Below are 20,974 nucleotides of genomic sequence, written 5' to 3'. Positions count from 1 at the left end.
AGAAAGGAAGTAGCACATTAAATATTTACCAAGAGTTAGGTGTTCTGCTAAGTGATTTGCATGAATTATTTTATTCCATTCTAATAATACTTGATACAGGTAGAATCATTATCCCCCTTTCTATTGATGAGGAAGTTAAGGCTCTGGGTATATGAAGGACAGCTACAAGGTTAATAGTCAAGCTGGGTTCACATTTCAGCCCTTCAGTCCCCCAAGTCTATGACCTCTCCATATGTTGAATAAGCTCAAGTATGATCTGAATATGACATTTTCATAATAATACTTTTTTCTTACTTCTCTCTGACATTCTTTAATTGGGTACCTGTAATTCGCTGTCTAACTGCACCCTGTAAACATTGTGAAGAATTACATATCAAGACATAATCCTAGGTCACAGATTAAATAGCAGTTTCTAAAATACGTTCCCTTCTTGAGAAAAAATAATGAAGTTAAAGCAAAAATAGCATGAAGAAGGTTAGAGTCTGGTTGCAGACTCAGGCTCAATAAAATTTAAAGAAAACCGAGAGACGGGGAAAAAGACGTAAATGGGGACAACTGAAAGAAGGCCAGATTCTTGAATCATCTCAGTAGATCAGAGTTTTGGTATCTGGCAGATATGGAGGGTCACCCTATTGAGACCCTCTTCAAAGACATTTTCTCCCTCAGCTTCAAAACTTGATTTATGTATGAGATGTTTGAAAACTCTTTGAACCTACACATTTCTCAGCTGAACACAGAAAAAGGACTGATTAGAAATTAAAATTTCAGAATATTCAAAATTGCAAAGAGAGATTTCTTCTGAAAATATATGTAGAGGCTTCCAATAAGCCTTGTTATGCCCCTTACAAAGGGTAACTGCACTGGCATTGATGACAGAATGCACTGCTTGAAAACATCCACAATAACTGGATAAGTGAGAGTAACAAGTAAAATTATATGTCATTTCTCAATTATCCAATGCCCCTGTATATACTTAGTAACTTTTACTGCATTAAGTGTCTGATTAATCTTTTGCACATCCAGCAAAAAATAGGAAGGGTCAGTTGTCAACACATTTTATTGGAGATCCACTGTGTTCTAACTATCACACTGAACTTTGTAAAGAATACATGAACATAGGAAACAGAGTCCTAGACTTTAAGCATTTTTTAATGTAATGGAAAAACAAATAAGTACACATAAAAGGGCTTATTACTATGATCAGTGTCCTCTGACATGGCATACAAATGTGTTATCACCTTTATGAAATGTACCACAGGTGGCATATCTATCTTATCCATGCCATAAACACAGACCCTCTGTTCTGAGTCAACTACTTCAGACAATGTTGCAGAAACCACCGAAGTAAAACAAATTACGTTGTTTCAATTACTCATTTGGCTGTCTTTCTTACCCAAACTCTCTAAGTTTCAAGAATGAAGGGACTATTATCCAAACCTATTAATGTATATGTATGGTGCTTTATATATTATAGGTGCTCAATAGTTACTTTTTAATGAATACCTGAATAAATGAATACAATGTTTTCAGAGTCACTTTGATGTGCTCACAATCACCTCAAATTATGCCCTTTTAAAAACCTTTCTTATTACATTTTTTTTAAAAACCATATTAACATCTCTTGGCTGACAAGTAATAGAGATTATTGCATAATAGGGATTATTAAATGACTACTTCTGAGAGAGGAAATGGTGAAATAAGGATAAATTTGATCTGGAGACCTTTCTGACCCACCTTTATTCATCAAAAGCCCCTTTTGGGTAACACTTCAGGGTCATGCCTCATTCGTGTGCTGAAGTAGAACAGCAAACTAACACCTCATTCTCAGGAAACTTAGAGTCCAAAGGTAGAGAAATCAATAAAAGCAACAAATAGAAATTACAAACTATGGTTAAATGCTACAGTAAAGCATAGCAGTGACAGGAAATACTGGTCCAGTCTCAATGGGGATCAGGATGATCAGGGCCAAGCTCCAGACTTTTCCATTAATTGTCTTCATTCCAATAGGCAATTGCAGCATTTCTGCAAGGCAGACTGCTAGGTATTCAGACTGAAATACCCTCTACTTAAACTGATGTTTCACTTTTTGCTAACACATAAAAACAGTTAATCAGTGTATTTCAAAACCAGTTGTTTAATTTAAAGTAAAAGTTAAAAAGTTAGATTCAATAGCTCATCACAGAAAATCAATCAGCACTACTAAAATTGAAGGCTGGGTGTCTGAATTTTGACAGGTTCTTCACTTAGTTTCTATACATGCTCAAGTTAGATCCACTACCTTATGTTGACTTTGCTTTCTTAAAAACTACCTCTGAATTCCATACCTGGTTGTTTTAATTGAAGTTCTTTTGCTCCAAATTCAACTCAAATAGGGATTTTCAATTAATTAGTTTCCTGTTCAAGGTGTCACATACATTCAGTAGGAAATCATGAGGTGAAAGATGTACCAAAAATAATTCAGTCACTCTCATCAAAGAAAATTCTAGGTAGCACAGATAATTCCTCCTGACAGCAATTACTTTTCCAGAAGAAAACGTGAACTCTATTAGATAGCAACATTCTTTGAAGTTTTCACTTAATCGCAAACAAACCTTAAATACATTTGGCTCTATGTGGTACAGGCTATGCATGAACTGACATAAATTAAGATACAACTCAATAAGCAAAGAAGGGTGGTCACAGGCATCAGTGTTTTTGGTGCTACAGGACTGGATTTGGAATATGCATACTTGATGGTAGCTCTATAATTCACTTTTTTTGGTGAACCTCTGAGCATGAAATTCCCTAATCTTGAATATGTAGAAAATACTACCTATAACCCATATTTGCAGGAAGGAGAATAAAATTCAATAATGAGTATAAACAGTATAAATTCTGAAGTATTGTTCACTTAGTTGAATAGTAATCATTGTCACAAATATTTATTATCAATGCCAAATATTTGGAATTATAGTGGAATATTGGAGGAGTCTCTGCTAGTTAACTATATTACAAACCAAGCCTAGGAAATAGAAATGTCATGTCTCTCTTACATTGCCAAAATAGCTGCCAAGTATTTAATACATTTTAAGAACATTATTTCGGTGATTGCTTTAAATAGAAAATACAGGAGCTTCTGTTTCTCAAGGAAATGCCACTAACATGAACTGGATCCTTTCCACAAAACCAACATGGAACATGCTTCAAAAGTGAGAGAGAATGACTAAAAGAGCACAGAAGGCAACATGAGAAATTCCTGGGGGGACAAAAAGATAACATGAAGTGGGTGCTGGTGGGGAGGGGCTATTAAGTATGTGGTAGGGAGAATTATCTATTTTTTCTCCCTCAAATGACCTAGATCAATTTCTGTCCATCTATTGTCACAGACACAGAAAACAGCTCTTTTCCAAATTGGCACAGAAAGAGAATAATTAGCTAGATAACAAAACCAATAAATGAAATGAAATGTTATTTAAAGATCTGCCTTCCCTTACAAAAACATAAAAATTCCTAGATGTTTTCATGACTGTACCAGCTTTTAAAAAACAGGTAATATCTACCAGACTTAAATGCCTATAGAAAAAGAAATGATACCACCAACTTATTTCATGAGCCTAGTAACACCCATAGTCTAAAACTGGTTAAGAAGCATGCTCATCAATGCAGACATAAATTATTGGATAATTGAATATACAAATGTACTAAGAAAACAATAGTTGAGAGATCAAAAAGAGCTGGAAGGGGTGTCACTCCTACCTTTGCATAACAAACACAAAAGTAGACAAATAGCATATTAACAATTTTCTTCAGCCCAACAGATAACCAAGCTCTCAATACAAATAATTAATCCAAAATACAGAGAGAGGTAGTTGCCTTCAGGGAGAAACAAGACTAGCAGTTGCTTACCTGGTACAGCTACTACTTTATACTACATAAGCTAATTACGAAGATTCAGTTAGAAATACTTAAAAAATCTCTAAAGGCTGAGGGTGGGCCAGTTTTAGTAACAACAGAGAAAAATCAGAGAAACAAATGCCAAGTTCCTTGAAGAGTTAGTAAAACTAACAAACCTATAGCAAGACTGACAGAAAAGGAAAGCGAAGACACAAATGACCAACATCAGCAATAAAAGAGGGGACAGCACTGTTAATACCACATCCAGAAGACAATAAGGAAATACTACAAAACAGATAACCTGAATAATCCTTTATTTATTAAAGGAAAGTGTTTATGGGGAAAATATTCTCAAAGGAAAACTTCAGGCCCAGAAAATTCCACTGGTAAATTCTACCAAACATTTAAGTAAGAAATAATAGTAATTATACAAATTTCCTCCAAAAATAAAAGAGGAAACACTTTCCAATTCAATCTATGAGGTCAACATCATCCTAATACCAAAATAAGATAAAGACATTTCAAAAAAGTAAAATCACAGACCAATGTCCCTCATAAACATATATGCAAAAATGATCAACAAATAGTAGTATATCAAATCCAGTAAGACATAAAATAGACAATGTATCATGACTAAGTGAAGTTCATTCTGTGAATTCAAGTTAATTCAATACCCAAATATCAATCACTATAGTTCATCATGTTAATAGATTAAATAACTTAAAATACATGGTCATCTCAAGAGATACCAAAAAGCATTCAACCAAATTCAGCATCAATCCTTGATAAAAGCAAACAAACCCACAAAAGAAACTTTCAGCAAACTAGAAATAGAAGGAAACTTCCTTAATTTAATGAAACAAATATATGAAAAATTTTCAGTTAAACTTAATAAGAAAGAATAAATTAAAACACTAATGGATTTAACAAAATATAAAGAATTTCTATTCAATGAAGGCTACTAAAAACAAAGTAAAAGTGATTAAAGACTAGGAGGGATTGCTGCCAGGCAGCTGCATCTGGGGAGGTCTCTCCCAGCCTACCAAGTGGAGCCTCAGCCTGATGGGGGAAGGTTTTGACTCTGACGGAGAAAGAATTCTCGAGCAGGTGAGACAAGTGTATGTGAGGAAGGAATTTATTAAAGTGAGAATAGCAGGGAATGGCAGCTGCCTTGCAGGCAGCAGAGGGCAAGGAAAAGCAGAAGGAGGAAAGCAAAGTTCACTGAACTCCTGCTCGGCAGAGGGCACATCCCTTGCCAATTCCTAAAGCCAGAGTCACCTGGCATCCCATATCCACTTGAATCTGCATGGCGTGGGAACTAAGTCCCTGCCACCCCAGGATTTGGGGGAGCTGCAGAGCACTGGATGGAGTGAGGTTATGTTCTGAGAACTTCCCAAAAGCAAGGAAAGGAGATTCTCAGGTAGGCTACTAAAGAGCATGACCGTGCAGCTGCAGTCCTGCCTGGGTCACCCAGGCAAAGGGAACCTGCAAGCCCAAATTGGAGATCTCAGTAGCCCCTCCCTATTTAAGTAGGACAGAGAGAGTGAAGGCTTGTGCTTAAGTCTAGAAAACAGGATGACATGGTAAAGTAACAAAGACACTTACCACTGGAAGACTGCAGAGACAAAAACGCAGTAAGTTGAGCAGTGAGATGGCTTTAAAAAGTACACCCTTGAAGAAAGGGGAGTGTGGGCAACCTCAGAGAGGAGGCATGCTTAAAGGCTTAGGATTCTGTCTGTGAAGTCTTTTAAGAATGGGGCAAAGGGCAGAGGGGCAGGGGAAGGATAGGCTTGATATGTGGTTTGATGATGTCTCTCTCCAGTGAGAGACACTATGTCACTGTCCACAGTCAGTCCTCTAGATAATTCTGTAAGACAAACTAAACCCAAGTAGTGGTTTCCCTCAAGCACTGGGAACCTATCAGTTAGGACTGCTTGCCCTGCCTTAAGATATGGTGGGTTATTGTCTGATTATCAAAAAATATGTTAAGTATCTTACTGCCTAACTCCCTGTTTTTTTTTTAAATGGAATCTTAGCCTTAAGATGGAGTCCCTCCTATTCTTACTATGCTGTTTATATCTTGGCATTTTTCATTATAGGAAGGAAAAGTTAATCATGATGTTTGTCTCATGTCCCTGCTCTACTTCAGGATGTTTGCAGTATTTAAAACTAACAAATTGCTAATCAAGAATATCTAAGGAACTCTTGAAATTCAACAAGGAAAGACAGGAAACCCAACAGAAAGAGTGGATAAAGGCTGCATGTATGAAAAAGAGACTCATCTTCACTACTAAAGCAACACAAATTTCAAATTGCCAGTTTTCAAAATGAGAAAAATCAGGAAGTTGGATATTACCAACTGTTAGAAAATATCAGGGTGAAATTAAGCTGCTAGGTTTTACTGCTAGGCCTGCAAACTGATTCAGCCATTTTTCAAAGCAATCAGGAAGTATTTAGTGAAATTATATGTGTATGTGACCTATAAAACCCTCTTCTGGTAATATTGTCAATCATAGGAGATAAGATGAGTAAAATGTGGCAAATGCATGAAATGGCACTCAAGGCAACAGTCAGGAAAACATGATTAGATGCACAGAGGAAAACTAATAAATTATAAGTAAAAATAGTGTTGAGTATAAACCTATTAGAATAAGAGGATTCAAAATGATTTATGTAAACTAAAAAGATATGAGCATATGCATGCACAAAATAACACTATATAATTTTCAAAGACACATCTAACAAAATCTAATTTGAGTATGAGTGGAGAGAGGACTGCTAGTGGAGATGAGGAATCAAGTAAAAGAGGTAGCTATGAAAAAATATAGGGAGAGAGGCATTGTACAGATTGACATCAGAGAAGTATAATTCTCTGCACATAAAGGAAATGTATTCTGTGTATGTCCATGCTTCTCAATACTTCTGTAATATTGCATCTGTATCCTTATATCTGAGCTATTACTCCTTTCTCAAATGACAATGTAAACTATGAAGACAACAGCAGAATTCTAAGCATGTGCTTTGGATTATTATCTTTCTGCATATCAAAAATGGATACAGCATTCATTGGAGAATATCAAAGGATCATTTCACCACTGCTTTTTCCCCTCTAAAGAAGAGAATGTAGTTATTTGTCATGGTGTATAACATATTGCTGAGACTCATATTCTTTTAAATGGAAAAATATGTCAAGAATCATGATTAAGTTGAACATTATGAAGTAATAATGTCTCTCATTTCATAACAATAATTTGGTGACTATGGAGTAAGTATGTATCTTATGTTGTCTAAGAATAACTTATTGACAATTCCTTGGAGATGTATTTCTACCTCATCATGAAAAATTATGATGAAGCTCTTTCTCTAATGGAGGAGATAAAACATACAAGAATAATTATAAGAAAAGCAGTGTCATAAATGACACTCCATCCCTCAGAGCATAAAGATAATATTACAGAAAGGGATTAGAGAAGCTTTGCAGAAGAAAATAAAATCTGAGCTGGACCTGGAGATTAGCAAATTTCAAATATTCTGAGATATAAGGGCAAGAAATTCCAAGTACAGAGAACAAAGGGAAAATCAAGAGTATGTATAGAAACTGCAAGTATTTCAGTTCATATAATATATTGTACATATTGGGAGCCATATAAAATGAAACAGCAAAATTAGGTTGAAAATTATAAAGAACTTGAACGTTATTACATACAATTTAGATAAAAGGTAATGGCATATCAGGAACAAGCTAGGAGTATTAATCAGTTCCATGGGAAGAGCCTGGGAAAAAACTGAAATGAAATGGAATATGGAAACTGGTTAGAGAGTTAAGACAATTATTCTATCAAAAGATAATGAGAGCCTGAAATAGAAAAAATGCTACGAAAATGGACAGATGAAGAATGATGTATACAAGGAAGATTTTCTACAAAATGGGAAGCAACTGGATGAGGCAGATATAAAGTAAATTAAAATGATTGATTTTTTAGTTTAACTAATTGGCTAGTATAGGGGAGAAAAATCCACACATTTGGTGGTCAGAGTAGAGAGGAAACAGGAGAGTTGTTTTGTTTTTTTTTCCTTTCCAGATATCAGGTTTAGTAGAAGTTAAGAAAATATATTCTGGACATGAGTTTGAAGTGTCTAAGATACTTTCACAGGGAAATGTTCAAAGGGCAATTGTATTAGTTAAGGTAATGCTACCTGCTATAACCAAAAACCTTGATATCTCTAAGTGGCTTAACACAATGAATGCTTATTTCTTTAATTAATAAATAAATATTCACAATAAATACTTATTTCATGTAAAGCCAACTAAGAGTTTAGAAAGAGGTTTTCTACACAGAAATTTAGGAACTTGGGCTGAAAAGTTTCTACCACCTTTAACATATGGCTTCCACTGTTTTTCTGGGCAATGGGAGATATATTCTTAAAGAGGAATTCATAAGAAAATATGACATTCAAAAGGAGAAAGTACAGAAAGAATAGAATCAAAATACAAGCTCTTAGAGATTATATACCTTTTGAATTAAGATTCAGAAGGAGACTTGGAAACTCAGTGTCACTGAACCTAATGGAAGGGTTTCAAGAAAGAAGAGGCAATACAATTACCAGGAGTGGGGCAAGGAAGATAAACAGAGTGAGAAATTGGTAGGAATTTTTGACTATAAGATTATTATGTCACTTCATAATTTAATAGCTGAAATTTAGAGTAGATTGAATATTTCTGAAAGTAGAAACCATATGAAAAGGGACAATAAGTGAATTGTGAGAAACTCCAGTTCATCCATGTAGGTATCAATCTTTACAGGTAACAGCAATTTAAGAAAAAGGAGGAGTATGCACAAGACTGTTGAAAATATGGTAGGTGATGGGAAGTGTTGTACAGGTGACAAATTAGATTCCTATGAAAATATTTTAGTTTGAAGATAAAAATCCAGTTCAACAGAAGAGTATGAACATGCACCTATATACTATAGAACTGATAAGGTCACAGAGAAGGTGAAGAAGGAATGAGTTGGGAGAATAATTGGAGAAAAATGCTTAAGAAATCTAGAATAAGGAATCAAAAAGACAACAAATCCTCGCAAAAATGTGAGTTTTTTATGAAAAAAATGAAAATTATTGAAAACAAAAAATAAAATGAAAATATGGAAAAGACATACATATTCTTCATGGAAACACTCAATATAAAGATGACAGTTCTTCCTAAATCACACTATAATGTAATATGATCCCAATTTTAAAATGCCAACAGGTTTTGTTTTGTTTTGGAAAACTAGATATGCTGACTCTGAAGGTCAGATGGTAAAACAAACAGGCACAAAATACTGGGAATTTTTTTTAAAAAGGAAATAAATATGGGAACAATACCCTTCTCAAATGTTAAAACAAATTTTCAGCTACAATAACTGAATCAGTGTAGTGCTAAACATGAATATATGACAGAAATAGTATTAAAAAACTGAAACTAAACAACCCATTTGGAAGTTGTGTGTATGATAAAGATGGTATTGATGGTATATGACAAAGATGTAAAAAAGATGGATTTTTCAATAAAAGATGTTAGGACATCTAGGTTGCCAATTTCCTTGCTTTGATCTATCATTCTTTCACACGTATTTTACTCTATTCTCCCAACTCTTCTCTTCTCTACTTTGATTATTACTTTGTCTCCAACAGAATAAATGTTCAATCAACCAAAGATTTAAGTATATAAAATGAATACAGACAGAATTACTAAAAGAAACAATAGAAATATTTTTATGTAATCTCAGAAGCCATTCTACTCACCAAAAACAGAGACAAAAGACTTAATGCCATTAAAAAAAATCATGAGTAGCAAAATCTTCCAGGGATAGACAAGCAAATTGAGAATAATAATAGCAACTAGTATCACATGCAATATGCCAGTCTCCAAATCTTTTGAAAAAAAAAAGTCCCTCAAAAGAAAAATGGGCAAGTATATAAATGGATAGTTCATAAAAATGGAAATATGAATGGTTCTTAAACGTGAAAAAATTCTCAATCACAATAAGAGACAGAAAACTCCTAAGTATCTTGAGAACATCTTGTTTTACAGATAAAGACTCAAAACTTTGATAATACATTGTGTTGATGAAAATGGTGTAAAGAAATGGGTGTTCTCACATATTACTAGTGGGAATATGTATGACAGTATAATTTAATAAAGGAAAATTTGGTAGCATCTATCAAAATTACAAATGCATATATCAGGTATACTTGGACACAGATAAACTGTATGCACTCGGCTGTTTGTTGCAACACTGTAACAGAAAATTTTGCAGACCAAATGTTCTCTAATTCGTAAACATCCTAGATGAAAAGGAATTGTTTTCAAAATCAGAAAAAAAGTCATAATGGTTTTAAGATACAGAAACACATCACAGGCGCATACACACGCACGCACACTCACACTGGGGCGGACTGTGAAGAATGGCATGGAAGAATTGTCTGATAGCTGTAATAAGGAAGGGTAAGCACGCCTAATTCTCTTAGTGATTTAGAAGTGAAAGACACAGCTTTTACTAGAAAAAACTGCATAGGATGTACCTTCTTAAAACTCAGCTACTAACCCAGCCTTTAAATACATTAGGTAATGTAAGTCCATTTATATCTTAGAGCATATTTTTTCTCAAGAGCCTCTGAAAATGTGTGAGGTCTGAAAAATACAAATGTATTGACACTAATGCATGAAAACTACATAATTAAAATAAATGAATTTTAAGTAAATGTCTACACAATTTTGAATGTCAATTAGACAACAATTTAACTCATTTCATATTTAAGGTACAGCAACATTGAAATGAATGGGAAAGAAGTTCATTTTAACACGTTGACTTCAGTGCAGGTACAGTTTTCCAAAAAAAAAAGAGTACCTAAAGATCTAAACATACCACGGGAATCATTCCGCAATACATAAAAATATCAAATCACTATGATGTATATCTGAATCTAACAGGATGTTGTATGCCAATTATACTTCAAATAAATTAAAAATAAATAAAAATGGCAGGGGAAAAAAAAGTCTCTGAGACTTAGTTCAACGCAAAGGTCTTAGTTTAAGAAATCCAGATACTTTAAAAATAACAATGAAGTGGAATAACTCAAGTATCCATCACCAGTGAGTGGGTAAACAAAATGAAGTATATATATATACAATACATTATTATTCAGCTATAAGAAGGAATGAAGTTCTGATATATGCTACAACATGGGTGAATCTTGAACACAGGTATGCTAAGTGAAAAAAGCAAGATACAAAAAGACAAATATATGATTTTACTTATATGAAATACCTAGAATATGTAAATTCACAGAGACACAAAGTAGATTAGAGATTCTCAGAGTCTCAGGGAGAGGGGAGAGGGAAGTGAAGAGTTATTGCTTAATGGGTATAGAGTTCCCTTTTGGGGTGATGAAATGTTTTGGAAATGGTGGTGATGGCTGCATAACATTGTGAATGTAATTAATGTCAATGAATTGTACACTTAAAAATTATTAAAAAGGGAAATTTTATATTTTACATATATATATCTTATAATAAAAAATGTTCTAAAGAGTATACTGAAAGTGGCTTATAACTACTGATTGCTATTTTAATGACAATTACTTTGTACTTACCTAGTTGATGACCTCACTTTGTTTCTACCTGATTCTAAAGCATCCTAGAATGTTTCTGATAGTCTATATCTTAAGCACGTCATTTCTCAGAGAATTCAATTAAGTTTTAATTTTATTTCTTTCAGCCTTAGAACAGGCTTACCTGACAACAATGATAATAATAATAGAAACTATGTTCCACTTGATAATAAAATAACAATTTTGTTTGCTTTTGCTCTGAACACTCACACCCACATAATCCACAACACAACTTATGCTAATTTCACAATTGTATTCATTTTACTAACTGCTATAGGAATGAGATTATAATAAAATATATAGCAATGCTTTTGTGCGTGTGTGTGTGTGTGTGTGTGTGTGCGCGCGCGCCATTTAACTCAATGCCTAGCACAGAGTAAGTACTTAGTACTGTACAGAGGTATGTGTAGAACATAAACTATAAGTAGAGCTCCATTTAGACCTACATTAATTTCAAAAAGTAGTGTGTACAATTAGGATAAAGCTCTAAAAACTTTACTTTAGACTATGTCAACCTCCTAGATTCTTCTGCATTCTTTGTCCAGACTAATGACTATGTTGAAAGCGTCAATCATTTCATTATAAATTCAGCTACTGAAAAATACTTTCAACCACTAAGTTTTGAAAGTCTTTTTTCAATAAAAATCATTAACAAGAAATTTCAGTCACCTAGAATTTTCTGTACTCCATTAATAACATTAAGTGGCAAATCACACACATGGAAAGCTTATACTAAAGAGTTCCATTGCAAATAGATGCTTACACCTTCTGTATCTTTATCCCTCTACAGTACTACAGAATGAGAAGTCCTCTTTAGTATAGAAGTTTCAAAATGAAAAGATTCAGTTACTAAATGAGAGCAGAAAAGGACAGCGTTAGTTGAACATTTTCAACACCAACTGTCACAGAGGACATTCAGCTCTGCTTTTATCAGTGATGCAATTACATTAGAAATCTGTTTTCTAGGCATTCTGTTTAACTATGTTTTTCCATATTGTAATTTAGTTATAGAAAATATCTGCACTACATTTTCAAACATTCTATTTCTTAATAGAGCATTTTTTTAGTAATGATCATTATTGGTTATTTGGTTACCATTCTTTATTGATACTTGAAGGCAGATGTAAGTTTAGTAACCGATCTTAGTTAGAAAAAGATTTGAGATTTTTCATATTGTTCCTGTCTTCCAATTCATGCTGTATTAATCTACACAGTGCATTATAGCGAAATACCATAGAGTGGGTTGCTTAAAAAACAGAAATTGATTTCTCACAGCTCTGGAGGCTGGAAGTCCAAGATCAAAGTGCCAGCAGATCTGGCCCTTAGGAAGAGCTCTCTTCCCAAGTTATGGCATGTCCTAGCTGCTGTGTCCTCGCAAAGAGCTCTAGTCTCTTCCTCTCCTCATGCTAATTATATTTATAATTCTTACACTTCTAATACTTAGTCCATTATGGGGGCTCCTTTCTCATGACCTCATCTAAACTCATTTACTTCCCAAAGGTCCCACCTCCTAATATCAACACATTGGAAGTTACGGTTTCAACAAATGAATTTTAGGGGTACACATTTAGTCTGTAGCACATATCTTGTGATTATGTTTAATTTGGAGTCAACACAGAACCTTAAACACATTCCTAAGTATCATCTTATTATAACAATTGTTAGTCTGCATAATTTTATTGAATATTATGGAATGTTCTCATATACTAGCATCCATCAGGCTCAACTGGGGGAGTCTGAGCAACATGAGATGCAACCCAAATACACAAGTATAGGTATAAATTAATGAAAAAAATTGACTTGGCTTTCTATAGATGAAAATTATTGGCAGAATAAAAAAATCTCTTCCCATATAAATGATGTAAGGATGATACTGGAAAGTTAAAAAAAAATCTCTCTAAATCAAACTTCTTTGCAAATTCATAACTAATTCTTGATTATTACATACCCTGATCTCTTTTGGAAATATAATATCATCTTCAAGTCATATTCATCAAATATTAATTGCTCACTATAATCTATTTGTTTATAAAAATCAGAATATATGATTTGGTGAATAGGATTCATCATGAGGATGAGATGATGCTCTTTACAAAGTAGTAACACATAAATATCCAGGAAGGGTTTGTGACACTGCCTCACCAGCTCCTACACCCCTCGCCTGTTTGTCACCACCAGTGTAAACCTAGGAAACAGCATGCTCCTTCAAAGTACATTACTATGTTTTACAGATGAAGCAAAGCAGCCTGCCAACTACAAGCAAAATGATTTTCTGAGTGCCAGAGAGCAAGGTGAGACCTGGAGAAGGACAGTGATAGCAGAAAACCATTGAACAGATTTAAAAATTAAAAATACAAAAGGTTAGAACTCCTTATTCTGAAAGACTGAGGCTGAATAACTAAAATTACTATAAACAAAGAAGACACAGATAAGGTAAACATGGGCATTTGCTGAATCCTAGATGCCTAAAATGTAAACCTAGGAAACAGCATGCTCCTTCAAAGTACATTACTGTGTTTTACAGATGAAGCAAAGCTGCCTACCAACTACAAGCAAAATAATTTTAAGAAATATTTAGGTGAATTTACATACGGTAGATCAGCATCAAATTATAAAGGAAAAGTTAATACTTAGGTCACCTCCTTATCTTACAGCATTTGACATCATGCAAAATAATCATGCTGCCTCAGGGGCAACTTGCAAAGTGAAAAAATTACCTGTTTGTCTTACATTGGAAATAATAAAGATCCTTTGTAACCTTATAAGTAATCTAACAGATAGGAATATGGTCACAGAAGCCTATGTTAGTTGTTCTGTTTTTTCAGGAAGATTGGACTGGTGCCATGGAAGAATATCTATAATTCTCTATCAGACTCTTATGGTCATGCATTAAAGCATAACTTGGTCCATTAATCCTGAGTATCATAGAAGTTTGGAGTATTTTGTGATTGCAAAAACATGTCTTTATGCCTTATTGGTGTTCACAGCTTCCCTCAAGTGTGTGGTGGGGTGGAGATGGTCAGTCCTTATTATTCAAAGCTGGATCATTGGCAGCTTTCCTCTTACTCATCTGCTAGGAAAACCCTGTGCGGCACAGTTAGAAGAAATGGTAATGTGCTCACATTTCCTTCTGTAGTTTATCCCAAGACCTGAGATTGTGACTGGCAACTGGCCCAATACCAGAAATTTTATTCCACATTGATTCTGCCTTTCTTGGCACTTGTTCATTTCAAAATCTGCACCAAAAAAAAAAAAAAATCTCCTCAAGATGAAGCACTGAACTCAATGCCAAATGGACCCTCTTTTTGAATCAGGTTCTTTGAGCATTTAGTGCCTTTTCAAAACATCAACTGATTATAATTTTTATGCTTTATTTTGAGACTGTTTTCTCATTTTAACTCCTTTGAGTCTGTGATTTTATAAATAGTGTCCTTATTATGGTCTACTTCAGGCTATCCTCACAGACTTTGCCAAGAGTCCCGGAGCAGAACTGCCTATTTTTGTGCCCTCTTGAGGAGGCTTGTTCCCAACCCTCCCTTGTTGTCAGTTTGATCCAGGCTGTCTGCTGCCTGATGTTTTGATGTCTCTCTCCATTAACTAACTCTTGCCTTTGAATCACAGAGCTTCAGCTCCTTGTTTACTGCTTTCCCTGTTACAGCTCTTGGCTTATGGTTTCAGTCTGTGTCTCAGTAGAATCCTCGGCGACTTCCTGTGTCACTGCTTGCCCCTCCTAGTCGGCAGATTGTTTTTTCAACGATTTGACTTTCCAAAGATAGCCTGTTCACAGTTCAAAGTGTAGATTGTATCTTTTCTCTCCTAGACTGCACTCACTGTAATTATTGGTAAGAGGCTGCAAGGCTGACATGTAAATGTAAGTGACTACCTATGCTGTGTCACCGAAACGGTGTAAGAATTAAGTCCTGTCCAGGGTGTCTGAAATCCCAAATGAGAGATTCATTTCTCTGACTTCAAAAATGTTAACATTTTTAAGAGAGCTTGATCAAATTATAAATACTCTCTCAGTTTGTATGTTTTTCTACATCTAATACTGTAATGCTTACCATATTACGTATTTTTCTAATACTGTAATTAGTTTTGTTTCTGTGCCCCTGTGAGACAATAAGCCATTTGTATATGAATGGTGTTTCCAGTCTTTGTGTCTTAATTCAGACTGGTGTGTGGTTATGGAGCAGGAGCTTAGTTAGGGAAGGATTACTGTAGAAGGACAAAGTGGACATCACCAAATGAAGTGCAGAGGGTGTCACTGACATAGAGCATTAGTGCATAAAAACACAGGAAAGCAAAGAAAGTAACAAGCATTCTGGCATTTAAAATTCTTTCAGTGGTGCAAAGCATAAAATTCAACAGTTAAAGACACTGGTAGTGAGACAAATTAGAAGAGAGGTAAGCAAGAGCCAAAGGTTTTTTGAATAGTGAGACACTAAATGATTTTAAGCTATCAATTCTATGCTTGAGGAAAATTATCCTGGTGCCACTGGGGACAGTTTATGGGACACAGCTAATACTGGAGAGGGGAAATTCAGTTATAGGACTGTTCCAACCATTCAAGGGACAACTATGAGGGCCTAAGCCAAAATAGTATCAGATGATCTGGGGAAAAAAGGAACTAATTCCACAGACATTAAACAAATCAAGTTAAAGAACACACTTACCAAATGTGTGGGTGTGATGGGCAGGCAGGGGAAACAAGGATAGAGGTAGGGCAGAAATGAGGGTAGAAAACTAAGACAATCCCCATTTCTTCACTCATTGATTGATTCAATAATGATGACTGACCCAATTTTCCTAAGGACAGTATAAGGATGGTGTGTGTTTGGGGTAATGTGCTGCCTTCGGAAGGCATAATACCATACACATCAGTTCTTCGAACATCTATACATCGGACCCAAGCACAACATGAGGCAACCTCAACAAGAAAACAGGCACTCAGCCACTGAGGACCCTAACAATGTGCTCTTGAAACATGGTTAAACGCCTGCTCCCTAGAGCAAATCTCAAGGATCTAAGAGAATGATATGAAATACCAAATATTCTTAAGCAAAGAACAGACCTGTTCACAGCATGTTTCCATGGTGAATTATTTAGTAGCCTTCAAAACAACTTACTAACAAAATGAGAAACTTAGTAAGGTGGCCTCTCTAGCAATCAAAGAATAAAATCTGGATTCTAAAATATCAAGAAAATACAAACCATAAGAAAAATTATGCAGGCTTTACAAAGCCAATCAAGGTAATTAGGTACTTAACTAGAATAACAAGTCAATTAGGAGGAGAACTTAGTCTCAGGTCCAGAGAAAACCAACAGAAATGGTGAGTTGGAAGCATGCAACTATTTCTAAAATTAACATTCTATTACCCTGCCTTTATATTACGCATAAAGGTGCCATAAGGTTCACTAGCTCAGTAGTCCTTATCACTGCTATTTCCAGCTCAACCATACTAATAACAAGGAATCTCTTAATGTACTGCCTGTTGAATAAATTGTATAGAAGAATAAATGTCCAAAGTAATTCCGATTTCCAGATGGAGATTATTTGATCTTAAGGACAATGAAACCATTACATTAGCAGAAATTAATAAGCATGATTAAAACAAATACATAGCATAGTGGTTATAAGCTCACTTTAACTCAGAAAGACCTTGATGAGAATCCTGGCTTTTGCACTTAAGAGGTTTCTTGGCTTCTCTAAGCCTCATCAATAATATAGTAATAATAGCACCTAATTCACAGAACTATTGTGAAAAGTAAACGCTCACGAGGTCCCCAGTCCCAAATCTGGCATATAGTAAGTATAAAATATGTATTAATATAAAGGACAAATTAACAACATCCTAAGAAATGGTAATTTGCATTTCCCTTTACAGAAGAGATTGAGGCTCTGAGAAGGTCATGATGACTTGTCCAAGGTCATGATGTTAGGAAATATGAGAACAAGAGTGTAAACACAGATCTGCTATAGGCAGATAGTAAATTGCTCTGATTTTTTTTATTCTACATTTTAGAAGATACCCTTTCAAAAATCGAGGACCTAATGTAAATACTGTACTGAGCTATGGCTTCAGAATTAAATGAGAAACACAGCATACAAAAGAAAATGAAAGCAAAAGCAATCTACTGCAAACATGATCAAGTTTAGAACACAGAACCTATGAGAAATGGTTAAAACAATCAAGATAATTTATCCTGGAGAAGAGACAGTAGATGGGAATATAATTGCAATTATCAAATTTTCAGAAATGTAGGTTAGAATATTATGTGCACTTTCACTTTGCAGAATGTTTTAATTATTCTCAAAGGATTAAAACTTAAATGTAAGGAAGAATGACAGTTATAAAATAGGTAGTCTGCTGCCAATTTTGAATAGGAATTTATGGGGGTGGGAATGATTTCAGGAGATAGATGAGAGTTCTATTTAGGATTCATGGATGAATTACTATGTTTATATTTTCAGTTCTGTAACTAGAGGGGGGCTGCTGGATTGTGAGAAAATCTTAAAACTCAGACTTTTTTGTACAATGTGTATTTCAAAGAAAGGTAATATCTGAATTCTCATGTTTAATTACTAAAACGCCCATCAATTATACCAAAAAGAAACAGTTCACAGCAATTTTCCACTTAACAATGTTATGACCAACAAAGAATTTGATTATCCTATAAAAATTTATCTCAGTATATAATTTCACACTTACTAAATGATAAATAAGCCATTTGTTATTGGTTATTAGTCATTATACTATTATTATTGTCACTACCTCTAACTAAAGAAGCTTAGGGATTAGATATTCCCAAATTTCACTTTCAAACTGACCACTCACTCTAGATATAACCATGGATAAGAGCAATAAAAAATTAAATGCTTATTTCTAGACAGCTACACACAATGCTGACCAAGTCAATCTAGCGTGAGAAGGCTCATCAACATCTAATAGCAAAAAGGTTTTTAGAAACAATGTATTTCTCTTAAACGTGATTATACAATCACACTAGGGGGCGCTCTTAACACTGAAATAAATTATGGATGACATACTGAAAACGTGGTCTCTTTTGGCCAGAATGAGAAATTTTTCTAGGCATGTAGTACCTGCAACAAGTCCTTATCTCTTGGAAATGTGTTGGCAGTACACACATTTTCTTTTGCATCCAACTGCGTTGTTAAAGACTATCAAATTAGTCTATCAAGTAAAACATTTTCTGCTGATAGGAAGTATCTTATTTTGGCAACATTTGTTTAGACTGACATCTGTCTCTTACTCTTTCTGTGATGAGGCTGACTCTCAATAATAAACAAAATGGTTAAAAGTATATATAATTTTTAAAAATGCTTTCATTGTCAATGTTATTGTATTTTATATGATTTCCCATAAGACCTTCAGCTTTTTATTTTTCTATAAAAAAATGGGTTATCTAAAATTGATAATCACAGTGAAAATATAACCTGGGCACTATGGACTTTCTCCATATTTCTCATTACCTGGTAGGAACTGAAGCCCTGATGCTCTCCTCAGAAAGTTCAAGGTTCAGATTCCTAAAAATATAATTAGATAGTTAGTGTGATTCTTCAAGATAATAGAAAAAGGCAAGTAAGTATGGGTTATATTACCCAGAGAAAATCACCAAATACTACTCCATCAACACTAAATAGTTTTATATAAATGACACCTGATTAAATAAACTCTAAGAAACAATTTAAAGTTAAAAGGAAAGAATCACAAAATATGTGAAAAGAAGACACAGGTATCTGTCTTTCTATAGTGGTAGAGGAGTTCATAAACTTTTCTCAATACAAGTAGTTGAGATCACCCTCTTTTCCTATCACTGCTTTCACCAACAACCTTTGCCCCAGCTCAAATAAGGACAGTTCTGGCCCAAGCTCACCTAGTATGTATGTATGGAGAGTAAGCAGCTACTTCAATGTGAGTTCAGGGAAACAGGAATGTACCTCTGCATGTTTGCTCACTAAATCAAATCCACCAGCATATCAATGTCTCAAATCCTATTGATAAGAAACAATTTTTCATTCTATAACAATAGTAAAGGTTCAAGTAAAAACAACTTGGAAGAAGTAAAAATACACCTGGAGAAAATGATACACTTATGCAGTGCTTTAAACCAAAGTGTATGTGAATGATGGAAGTCCTACCTACTCAGCAGTAGATTTAATACAATTTTCAAGGATGTGGTTGGGGCAGAAGAGAAAGGAAGAAAAAAAGAGCACAGATGACAAAAGGACAGGCCACAGAAAATGCTGCAGGAACAGTAATGTTAGGAAAGGAGTCAGGTGACTTCTGTTACCTGTGTTACTACTTCCTGGAGTAAAACAAGCACTGAGAGGTCCATCAAAGCAAATGCAGCCTTGCTTGGGGAGAGGAAACATGTGAAATGGAGCCTCTGGCATATGGTAAGGCTGCATGACTTTCCATCAATATTAAAGTCAGAGAGTGGTAGTGCTAGGCTTCCATGTGATGCATCCTGATAGGAGTAGACTCGGAGCTAGTTGCTAGAAAATGGAGGTAGTTTATGCTCCACTAAGACCAGAATGGTTGCCAGAGTGCCACCAAGTGACCTATGCTTTAGATCAGGTCCTATTAGTGCCTGAAGATAAGGATATTAACCAACAAATGGCAAATTTTAAAAAAGGTCTGATAAACTAGATATTAAAAAAGGTTTGATAAACTGGGTATGAGATTAGTTATCTCAGGATCAGTCAAGGACACAAAGGTTTTTGATCTGAACAACTGAAAGAATAGAGCTGCCATTTAGTGGGACTGGGAAACCATGGAAAAAGCAGGTTACTGGGAGAAATATTTATATTGACTTTGGATATGTGAGTTTTTGAGATATCTATCAAACATACCCAAGAGGATCAATATAAAGTAAGCAGTTGGCTGTATCAGTGTGGAGTTTAGAAAAGGAAATCAAGCTCTAAGTATAAAACTGAAGGTTATCCACTCATTGACAGTATTTAAAGCCATGAGATACAGGAGGAAGTGAGTGCAAAGAACAGAGAGGACAGAGACTAGCCATGGTGTGGGCAGAATCTCAGGTGGCTCCACCATCCCTGCCTTCTTGTCATACCTTTGTATAGTTCTCATTCCCTGGAGTGTGGCAGGACCTATAACTTGTTTCTAACCAATAGAATATGTAGCAGGATGTATGTGAATTACACTGTGTTGTAACATTATATGAGATTATTGTGCCCAAACTGCTGGAGTTTCTCCCTAGCTAGCTGGGATGCAAACAGCCATGCTGCAGAATCCACTTGGCAAAGAACCAAGTGCAGCCTCTAGAAACTGAGGGCAGCTTCTAGCTGGCATCTTGTAAGGTCTTCAGCCTCTAGCCAACAAGAAAATGAGGTCCTCGCTCCTAAAGCCTCAAGAAAATTAATTCTGCCAATAATCTGAGTAAACTTGGAAATAAATCCTTC

At 34.9% G+C, this 20,974-nt stretch overlaps 1 protein-coding gene across 3 annotated transcripts in view; it reads right to left on the bottom strand.

The window, feature by feature from the left end:
- The window catches only part of COX7B2 (cytochrome c oxidase subunit 7B2), a 139,516-nt gene that overhangs the window by 65,340 nt on the left and 53,202 nt on the right, over positions 1-20,974 (bottom strand). For all 3 annotated transcript variants that reach the window (XM_073236296.1, XM_073236297.1, XM_036998790.2), the window contains exon 3: positions 19,022-19,075. The gene's annotated coding sequence lies outside the window, so the exon portion shown is untranslated. The remainder of the gene's footprint in view (positions 1-19,021; positions 19,076-20,974) is intronic.

This window comes from Manis javanica, chromosome 5 (assembly GCF_040802235.1).
Source record: "Manis javanica isolate MJ-LG chromosome 5, MJ_LKY, whole genome shotgun sequence".
NCBI lineage: Eukaryota > Metazoa > Chordata > Mammalia > Pholidota > Manidae > Manis > Manis javanica.
The sequence above is the reverse complement of the archived record's forward strand: the minus strand, read 5'-3'. Positions and strand labels throughout refer to the sequence as shown.